We start from the raw sequence: 10,766 nt of genomic DNA, 5'->3' as shown, positions 1-10,766 counted from the left end.
ATACCATGTACATGTGACCACGTTCATGTGCAAATGTTACTTCAAAAAATTGTAGATTACGAATGTTGTAATATTTAGGGAGATTGGATCCTGTATACAGGTAGCAGCAGCTAGAATGTTCAGTACAGACTGGTCTTCATGGTCATTTCAAAGGATTTGCGATGCTAGAACCTTAACTACTGGAGCAATGTATCCTTAACACGGGATAATGCATTTCTAGTTATGTCTCTGCCTAGATATATACTTGGGGCCTAATTCAGAACTGATTGCAGCAGCAAAATTGTTGTCTGATGGGCAAAACCATGTGCACTGCAGGTGGGGCAGATGTAACATGTGCAGAGACAGATAGATTTGGGTGGGGTGTGTTTAAGCTAAAATCCAAATTGCAGTGTAGAAATAAAGCAGTCAGTATTTACCCTGCACAGAAACAAATTAACCCACCCAACTCTAAGTTTCTCTGCACATGTTATATCTGCCCCACCTGCACTGCACATGGGGGGTCATTCCGAGTTGTTCGCTCGTTGCCGATTTTCGCTATATTGCGATTATTCGCTTACTGCGCATGCGCAAGGTTCGCAGAGCGCATGCGCTTAGTTATTTTACTCAAAAGTTTGGTATTTTACTCACGGCATAACGAGGATTTTTCATTGTTCTGGTGATCGGAGTGTGATTGACAGGAAGTGGGTGTTTCTGGGCGGAAACTGGCCGTTTATGGGAGTGTGCGAAAAAACGCTGGCGTTTCTGGGAAAAACGCGGGAGTGTCTGAAGAAACGGGGGAGTGTCTGGGCGAACGCTGGGTGTGTTTGTGACGTCAAGCCAGGAACGAAACTGACTGAACTGATCGCAATGGCTGAGTAAGTCTGGAGCTACTCAGAAACTGCTAAGAAATTTCTATTCGCAAATCTGCTAATCTTTCGTTCGCAATTCTGCTATGCTAAGATACACTCCCAGTAGGCGGCGGCTTAGCGTGTGCAATGCTGCTAAAAGCAGCTAGCGAGCGAACAACTCGGAATGAGGGCCCTGGTTTTGCCCATTAGAGAAAAATGTTGCTGCTGCGATCAGGTCTGAATTAGGTCCTCAGCTCCTAGTGTATTAGCTACAGAAAAGATGAGGAAACTAATTCTCTCCCTGAATGTCTGTAAGGAAGAACAGAATATGGAGCCTAAAGGACTTTGCTCTTGCTGAGTTTCTACCTTCTTGTCATCTGTCCAGGGAGAACTGTGTGGGTTGTCTGTGGGTGGACATGGTCAGCATCATCTTACAAGAAGGACTCTGGCACAGTATTAGCGTGTTGTGACTCAGATAACTCTTTTATTTGTCCTCTATACTGATATAAAATCGTCTCTGATGCAGTGGGTGATCCTGAGCATTAGATCAGGCAGCAGTTGGGGGCAACATCATGGAGATGAAAAGTTTTCTTATAAAATGTAATATTGGTGATGTGATAGCTTAGATTGGTGAATTTTTACATGAGAGGTACTGTAGGCTTAATTCTGATTAATTTTGCCTAAAGTTACCCTATTTCCTTTTTCATATATTACATTCATACTGTATATAAATGTCTTTGTAAGTCTGTGTAACACTACATGTACCAGAATAGCTAGGAGCACCCTTCATGTACACAACATCATTCAGTTTGCATGGGGCCATCCACAAATACCTCTATGCCTTTCACAGTAATCATGCCTTTTCTTGCCTGAAATTCTCAACTCCCAATACCAGTCCTATATAATAAAAGGCTAACACTGCTTCTCACCTCTGTGGGGGGAATGCAAGTGTTTTGCGCACCAGCGGCCACTAGATGGCGCCCAATGGAGCAATTATTTATTTATTACCAGTTATTTATATAGCGCACACATATTCCGCAGTGCTTTTCAGAGAATATTTGGCCATTCACATCAGTCTCTGGAGCTTATAGTCTATGTTCCCTACCACATGTACACGCACACACATTCACTCTAGGGTTCATTTTGTTGAGGCCAATTAACTAACCAGTATATTTTTGGATTGTGGGAGGAAACCGGAATACTCAGAGGAAACCTACGCAAGTACAGGGAGAATATACAAACTCCACACAGTTAGGGCCATGGTGGGAATCGAACCCATGACCTCAGTGCTGTGCAATTCAAGTGTTGCTCCGTTCAGGCACACACAGCTGCTGGTGTTGACATTACTGTCATATTACTCCAGCATTTTGATGGGATGGTAACTAGTTTTTACATAATTTACTCTTGATGAACCCAATTAATAAAGTGATGGGGATATGGGGATTATTCAGAGTTGTTAGCAAACCAAAAAAACACACTAATGGGCAAAACTATGTTGCACTGCAGGAGGGGCAGATGTAACGTGCAGAGAGATTTAGATTTGGGTGGGGTGTGTTCAAACTGAAGTCTAAATTGCAGTGTAAACATAAAGCAACCAGTATTTACCCTGCACAGAAACAATATAAACCAACCAAATCTAAATCTCTCTGCACACGTTACATCTGCCCCACCTGCAGTGCTGCATGGTTTAGCCCAATTGCTATCTTTTTTTTATTTTTTTGCTATCAACTCTGAATAACTCCCCTATGCTCTTAGCTCTATTTTTACATTTTAGGGATCAACACTGAATTATTAATAGCAATTTAGTGTTGTGATCTGTTTTGTCTTGAATTCCCAATCAAGAGTAACTAAAAAGTTGCAGCTCAATATGTATACTTTCATCGTAGGGAGATTGGACATACTGTAATAATATAGTTTAGTGACTACAAAAGAAACTTTCAACTAAGAAATACAGGTACATGTTGGTAGACATTTAGTAATTAATGCCAATTCCCCCCCAAAAAAAGAAAAAGTACCGTTCTCAGCAGAAGATGCACAGGCGAATTTTGCAGAGTCTGATCATTTTGTGATAAACACCATGTGACAGTACTTCACGCCCACAGAGAGGAATACACCAGTGTTCCATGCTATGTGTGTGGCGGATTTCTGCTTCACGGACTTACCACGTGCCAAATGAACATTGCGGTACTCAATGAAAGGTGGGAGAATTACTGATCCATAGAGCTTCACCAGGTGTGACTGCCATCTGGATTTCTGCCCACATGGCCTACTGTATTTATTCAGAACAAGATTTTAATTATTTCCGTTTTATCTAAATTTAAGATTTTTCCAGCTGCCTATCATTTGTTTGCTACATACACAAGCAGTCGATATTTTCCCTGTATGCAAGCATAAATAAGAAAATAAATAAATAAATACATAAATACATTAATAAATAATGATCTACATGTGCACCTCTTGCATTGCAGCATTGTTTGTTCCAGGAGCAAATTCCTCCTATACTGCTCCTCATTTTTTTATTTGTTCCTAACTCTGAATCAAACCCCAAGTGTTTTACTGCTTTATTGTTTCAGTTGTTGCCTTTAATTAAATAAAATTCTATAAATATCTGTTAATTTATTTTAATTTGGTATCCAATACATTTTTTTTTACTTCTAGGAATAGCAACATTGTTGTAAAACATAGGAGGAAATGTATCAAAGCTCCTAAAGGGGCTTATTTATTAAGCATACTTGCCTACCCTCCCAGAAGCTGCAGGATGCTCCCGATTTTTGGGGTAGTACTTCACAGCCCCGGACGAGTAAGCGACTCTCCCACATCTGGCCCGCTTCTGGGCAGTATGGTGTGAAAATCACCGGCAATCACTCGGCCATGTGAAGAGAGTATGGCTAAATGACTGAAATTAGCCATTTAGCTCTGCTCCTCACCGCGAATCTCCAAATCGTGGGTGTTTCCCTGAGTTAAGGGTGGTCCTTAAGCTCCACCCCTCGCAGTAGACCCACGAATCGCTGATGTTTCCAAGTCTTGGGGGCAGGGCCTAATGATGAGACCGTTTGACCCTGCCCCCCTAAGTGACTTGCAGCATCTTTTCTCCAGACTTCTCCCAGAGGGGAGACTGTAATATTAGGTAAGTATGATCAAGTCTTCCCTTAAAATATGTAGAAACTGCTGAAATAAGTATCCCTTAAATGTTGCAAAATATGGAAACCAGGAGATATCAGAAACATCAGTCCGCCGGCTCCCGCAGCAGCTGTCCACAGAGTTTTCTATGAGGACAGTATTTAACAAGTAAAGTGAAGTGTTAGCCCATTACCTGTAAGAGGGAAGTTGTGATCTCTCTCCGGTGGACTGCAGGAGGTCTTGCAGAGCAGGATTTGCAGCACGGCACGTGCGTAGTTGGAAAGCCACATGTGCAGTAGCCATGAAAGGGTATGCAGGTGCAAGGAAAGGGATCGTGGATGCATCTACTTTAATTCTTCATGATCACTGGGACGGATATGAGCATTTACAATGTTACATCCAAGTGAAAAAAGAATCTTTATTGAACCAAGTATTCAAGAACAGACATCATGTTGTAAAAATATGCCCCAGAGAGTGGAGAGTTGGACAAGTGGAGACATTGCTTGACAAGTTACTTCAGAAATGCTAGCTAGAGGTTAATTGCAGGCCCATTATGTGGAGGTACTATACATGCTATACATACCCTCTACGTATCAGGTACATATTTGTGTTAATAATGTATGTACCAAGAAATGCAATTAGAATTGCAAAGGACAGCTCTCCCGTTAAGAGCAGTACTTTGCGAACAAAGGACTTCCAGGTTTAGAACCAAGGAGTCTTTCTGCGAATGCGCAGTGTGACGCACGTGCTGTGGGGGTTGCTGGGAGGGATCCGATTGAAAGAAGCCCATAGGCATATATTGGGTAACACCCACCGGTCTGGAATGTATCGCATTCTATAGCATGGTACATAAGGGAATGCGGGCATAACTCAGAAAACTGCATTTTCTGAGTTTTCACCTGTAGTACATCTCGCCCATGCTGAGCCATTACTTGACGAAGCAGGACAGGCAGGGAAAAACAGTGATTATATTTTCACTTTCCTAAATTTAAAAGCATGCAATTGTAGGATGTATACCTAACCTTAATATACAGGGGTAAACGCAGGGTTCTTAAAGGGGGATGTAGTTGACATCTCTATGTACAAGATCCCGGCGGTCAGAATTCCAGAGCCAGAATCCCGACAGCCGGAATTCTGAATGTAAGTATGTCTGGAGGGTTAGGCTGCGGGGGCGAGGGTTAGGGTCAGGCTGCCAGGGAAGGGGGGTTAGGCTGTAGGGAGGGAGTGTTAGGGTTAGGCCACGGGGACGAGGGTTAGGGTCAGGCTGCCAGGGAAGGGGGGTTAGGCTGCAGGGAGGGAGCATTAGGGTTAGGCTGTGGGAGAGAGGGTTAGGCTGCCAGGGAAGGGGGATTAGGCTGCAGGGAGGGAGTGTTAGGGTTAGGCTGCGGGGGCGAGGGTTAGGGTCAGGCTGCCAGGGAAGGGGGGTTAGGCTGCAGGGAGGGAGTGTTAGGGTTAGGCTGCAGGGAGAGAGGGTTAGGCTGCCAGGGAAGGGGGATTAGGCTGCAGGGAGGGAGGGTTAGGGTTAGGCTGTGGGAGAGAGGGTTAGGGTTAGGCTGCCAGGGAAGGGGGATTAGGCTGCAGGGAGGGAGCATTAGGGTTAGGCTGCCAGGGAAGGAGGGTTAGGGTTAGAATGCCGGGGAAGGGGGATTAGGCTGCAGGGAGGGAGGGTTAGGCTGCCAGGGAAGGGGGATTAGGCTGCAGGGAGGGAGGGTTAGGGTTAGGCTGTGGGAGAGAGGGTTAGGGTTAGGCTGCCAGGGAAGGGGGATTAGGCTGCAGGGAGGGAGCATTAGGGTTAGGCTGCCAGGGAAGGAGGGTTAGGGTTAGGATGCCGGGGAAGGGGATTAGGCTGCAGGGAGGGAGCATTAGGGTTAGGCTGCCAGGGAAGGAGGGTTAGGGTTAGGATGCCGGGGAAGGGGATTAGGCTGCAGGGAGGGAGGGTTAGGGTTAGGCTGTGGGAGAGAGGGTTAGGGTTAGGCTGCCAGGGAAGGGGGATTAGGCTGCAGGGAGGGAGCATTAGGGTTAGGCTGCCAGGGAAGGAGGGTTAGGGTTAGGATGCCGGGGAAGGGGATTAGGCTGCAGGGAGGGAGGGTTAGGGTTAGGCTGTGGGAGAGAGGGTTAGGGTTAGGCTGCCAGGGAAGGGGGATTAGGCTGCAGGGAGGGAGCATTAGGGTTAGGCTGCCAGGGAAGGAGGGTTAGGGTTAGGATGCCGGGGAAGGAGGGTTAGGGTTAGGCTTATAAAGAAAGGGTTAGACATAGGCTGTGGTAAGAGAGGGTTAGAGGGAGGGTTAGTATTAGGATTACTTAGCTCCAGCGCCCCTGTCAGGATTTCAGGCTGTTGGGTGCTGGTGTGTTATTCTGATACTAAGAAAATTTGAGAACAGTTCGTGCGCAATGCTTATAGCAGCTGGTATTGTCTCAAAGCCTCCTAGAGGTTTCCTTCACCCCTCACCAACACAGTGCACAACATAAAAAATATATAGAGACTGAGACTTAACTAGCGCTTCTTATTCTTGCTGGTGCTTATTCACAGGCTTCCATCATTCGTATTAGAAGTATCATATAAATGAATATAAAGTGCATATAGTGAAATACCGTTTTAATAGCATACATATATGACACACATTTTTTTTTTTAAAGTATAAAAGTATAAAGGTCAGGTATTGTGCAAATCACTGCAAGCAGCAAGGAAAGAAACTAATTACCAGATCATTCAGTACTGTTTTTAGGCAGTTCTAAAAACGCATGGGAGATGGTAAAGGGATTTCCGGATAATCCCACCATACATGGATCTTACTGGATACTGGTCCTTAAGTCCGTCCTCGGGCTTGTCAGAAGGTAACCAACGCGTTTCCACCCCGGGCTGGGGTCTTTGTCAAGGTTCAAAAAGTCTGAATGCTGACCTCCTCATTTGGGCTGCTATTTAAATGCACGCAGCACCAATAAGAATCCTAATTGCCCAGCTGGACCCTATACATGAAAAAAACTACCAGTCCCATGGTCCTCTGCTGTGGGCGTCCCTATCGTCATGGCAGCTCCAATCCTAATCTGGAAATTCTGTAAGAGGCGGGCTTGTTGTCATGGTGTTCAGTCTGTATTCTTTTCCAGTGTGTCCTCCAGCACTATACGGCGTAACGTCACTTCCGGTTGCTGTAAGGGGTGGGCTTGTTGTCATAGTGCCCAGTCTGAGTTACTTTCTCATGTATCCTCCGGCGCTACACAGCGTAGCGTCACTTCCGGTTTCTGTTGCTATGGAAACCCGTGTCTCTATCCGTCCCCGCTCGCTCCGGAGCCGCGCAGCGCATGTGGATGCATCATGCACTCGCTTAGCTCTCCCACTCTGTGGTTCTCATGGAATCTATAAAATGTCCTTTTGGTATTATTTAGAGATTCGATCAGTTCAAAACGTAACGTCACTTCCGGTGACGTCAATGATGCATACTCTTTGTTTACATTTGCCTAAAAAAAAGTGTTTTAACAATGGACAGAAAGTGAGTCATCAACCATATTAAATAATCTTAAATAAATGGCATTATAAAATCTGCTAATGTTTAAAAAACTTTGTTCATACAGACAAATTCCCATTGTTTACATTTGTCTACAAAGAATGTTTTGATAATGGGCAGAAAGTGAGTCAACAACCATATTAAATCATCTTCAATAAATGACATAATAAAACCTACTATTTTATATGTGATTGACTTTAAAAATATAAAAAAACTTTGTTAATATTTATTCAAATATAAATATGTGAAGTTCGTTAAAGGAGGGCCGGAGATGAGATTTAAAATGTTTTTTTTAAAAACCATAAATATATATATTTATAAAAACCATTTAACCTCAAAATCGGAGTTAATACCCCCAGGTTTCAGCGTACCGAATTCATAAATCAATTGCATCTCTTTTTTCGCCAGTTGACCAGGTATATTTTTACATCTCCAGTTTCCTTTCACATGTTTAATCCCACAAAACTGTCTAATAGCTGAAGTGTTACTTTGGTGGACAGTCCTGAAATGTTCGGATAATGCATGTGTATTTAGGCCATTTCTAATGTTTCTAAGGTGCTCGCTGATACGGATTTTTAATGCTCTTGAAGTGCGGCCTATATACCAAAGGCCGCATGTGCATTCTATCGCATAAACCACATTAGAAGAATTGCATGTATTAAAGTCCGTTATTTTCCAGTCATGTTTATTGATGGTGACTTCCGTGATCTTACTAGTCTTCGACTGGATACCTCTACACCCTAAACAAAGGCCACAACGAAAAAAAACCTTTTGATTTTATTGTACTCATGGCTTTTTTCAGAGGATGGGCACTCTTAACCAGACTCGTTTTTAAATTTGGTGCTTTTCTGAAGATGCACTTGGGTTAACTTGGGACCAGTCCCCCAATTATCGGGTCCTTTTTAAGTATCCCCCAATGTTTGACTAGGGTTTTTTCAATACTCCTATACTGACTGTTGTATGAGGTTATAAAAGCCCATTCGAAATTAGGGTTAGTTTTCTTTTCAGCACTATTCTTGGATTGTAACAGAAGTTCTCGATTTATACCTGCTACTTTATTCTTGGCATCTGTAACCTTTTCTTTATTATAGCCGGATGCTTCAAATCTGAGTTGCATTTCATTTGCCTGTGACACGTATTTTTCTTATTGGGAGCAGTTCCTTTTGAGACGCCTAAATTGACCCCCAGGAATTGAACCCAACCAGTCTGGATGGTGGCAACTCTTTGCGTTAATATAGGCTCCGGAGTCAGTGGGTTTTTTAAAATTCATAGTATTTAGCTTTCCATTCTCTACGTATACCGTCACATCAAGAAAATTAATAATGCTAGTACTCTTCTCAAAAGTGCCAACATCTTTATGGGGCAGTGGGAGGAGGAGAATATCTGGAACCACTGTCCCTTCGGAGCGAACCTGGTGCTGTGGAGACGTTACATCGACGATGTGATCTTTGTGTGGAAAGGTGGAGAAACTTTGCTAGATGAGTTCTTTACATACCTTAACAGTAACGATCTGAATATTTTTTTCACTTTTGAGAAGAGTACTAGCATTATTAATTTTCTTGATGTGACGGTATACGTAGAGAATGGAAAGCTAAATACTATGAATTTTAAAAAACCCACTGACTCCGGAGCCTATATTAACGCAAAGAGTTGCCACCATCCAGACTGGTTGGGTTCAATTCCTGGGGGTCAATTTAGGCGTCTCAAAAGGAACTGCTCCCAATAAGAAAAATACGTGTCACAGGCAAATGAAATGCAACTCAGATTTGAAGCATCCGGCTATAATAAAGAAAAGGTTACAGATGCCAAGAATAAAGTAGCAGGTATAAATCGAGAACTTCTGTTACAATCCAAGAATAGTGCTGAAAAGAAAACTAACCCTAATTTCGAATGGGCTTTTATAACCTCATACAACAGTCAGTATAGGAGTATTGAAAAAACCCTAGTCAAACATTGGGGGATACTTAAAAAGGACCCGATAATTGGGGGACTGGTCCCAAGTTAACCCAAGTGCATCTTCAGAAAAGCACCAAATTTAAAAACGAGTCTGGTTAAGAGTGCCCATCCTCTGAAAAAAGCCATGAGTACAATAAAATCAAAAGGTTTTTTTTCGTTGTGGCCTTTGTTTAGGGTGTAGAGGTATCCAGTCGAAGACTAGTAAGATCACGGAAGTCACCATCAATAAACATGACTGGAAAATAACGGACTTTAATACATGCAATTCTTCTAATGTGGTTTATGCGATAGAATGCACATGCGGCCTTTGGTATATAGGCCGCACTTCAAGAGCATTAAAAATCCGTATCAGCGAGCACCTTAGAAACATTAGAAATGGCCTAAATACACATGCATTATCCGAACATTTCAGGACTGTCCACCAAAGTAACACTTCAGCTATTAGACAGTTTTGTGGGATTAAACATGTGAAAGGAAACTGGAGATGTAAAAATATACCTGGTCAACTGGCGAAAAAAGAGATGCAATTGATTTATGAATTCGGTACGCTGAAACCTGGGGGTATTAACTCCGATTTTGAGGTTAAATGGTTTTTATAAATATATATATTTATGGTTTTTAAAAAAAAACATTTTAAATCTCATCTCCGGCCCTCCTTTAACGAACTTCACATATTTATATTTGAATAAATATTAACAAAGTTTTTTTATATTTTTAAAGTCAATCACATATAAAATAGTAGGTTTTATTATGTCATTTATTGAAGATGATTTAATATGGTTGTTGACTCACTTTCTGCCCATTATCAAAACATTCTTTGTAGACAAATGTAAACAATGGGAATTTGTCTGTATGAACAAAGTTTTTTAAACATTAGCAGATTTTATAATGCCATTTATTTAAGATTATTTAATATGGTTGATGACTCACTTTCTGTCCATTGTTAAAACACTTTTTTTTAGGCAAATGTAAACAAAGAGTATGCATCATTGACGTCACCGGAAGTGACGTTACGTTTTGAACTGATCGAATCTCTAAATAATACCAAAAGGACATTTTATAGATTCCATGAGAACCACAGAGTGGGAGAGCTAAGCGAGTGCATGATGCATCCACATGCGCTGCGCGGCTCCGGAGCGAGCGGGGACGGATAGAGACACGGGTTTCCATAGCAACAGAAACCGGAAGTGACGCTAAGCTGTGTAGCGCCGGAGGATACATGAGAAAGTAACTCAGACTGGGCACTATGACAACAAGCCCACCCCTTACAGCAACCGGAAGTGACGTTACGCCGTATAGTGCTGGAGGACACACTGGAAAAGAATACAGACTGAACACCATGACAACAAGCCCGCCTCTT

At 42.7% G+C, this 10,766-nt stretch overlaps 1 long non-coding RNA gene across 1 annotated transcript in view; it reads right to left on the bottom strand.

Annotated features, from left to right (window-relative positions):
• The window catches only part of LOC135050660 (uncharacterized), a 16,938-nt gene extending 12,634 nt beyond the window's left edge, over positions 1–4,304 (bottom strand). Inside the window, exon 1 of the long non-coding RNA XR_010241725.1 lies at positions 4,141–4,304. This is a non-coding gene — a long non-coding RNA (uncharacterized LOC135050660). The remainder of the gene's footprint in view (positions 1–4,140) is intronic.
• Positions 4,305–10,766: the final 6,462 nt, after the last annotated feature.

This window comes from Pseudophryne corroboree, chromosome 2, assembly GCF_028390025.1.
Source record: "Pseudophryne corroboree isolate aPseCor3 chromosome 2, aPseCor3.hap2, whole genome shotgun sequence".
In the NCBI taxonomy this organism is placed as follows: Eukaryota; Metazoa; Chordata; class Amphibia; order Anura; family Myobatrachidae; genus Pseudophryne; species Pseudophryne corroboree.
Note: the sequence above shows the minus strand (reverse complement) of the source record. Positions and strands in the feature narration are given on the sequence as shown.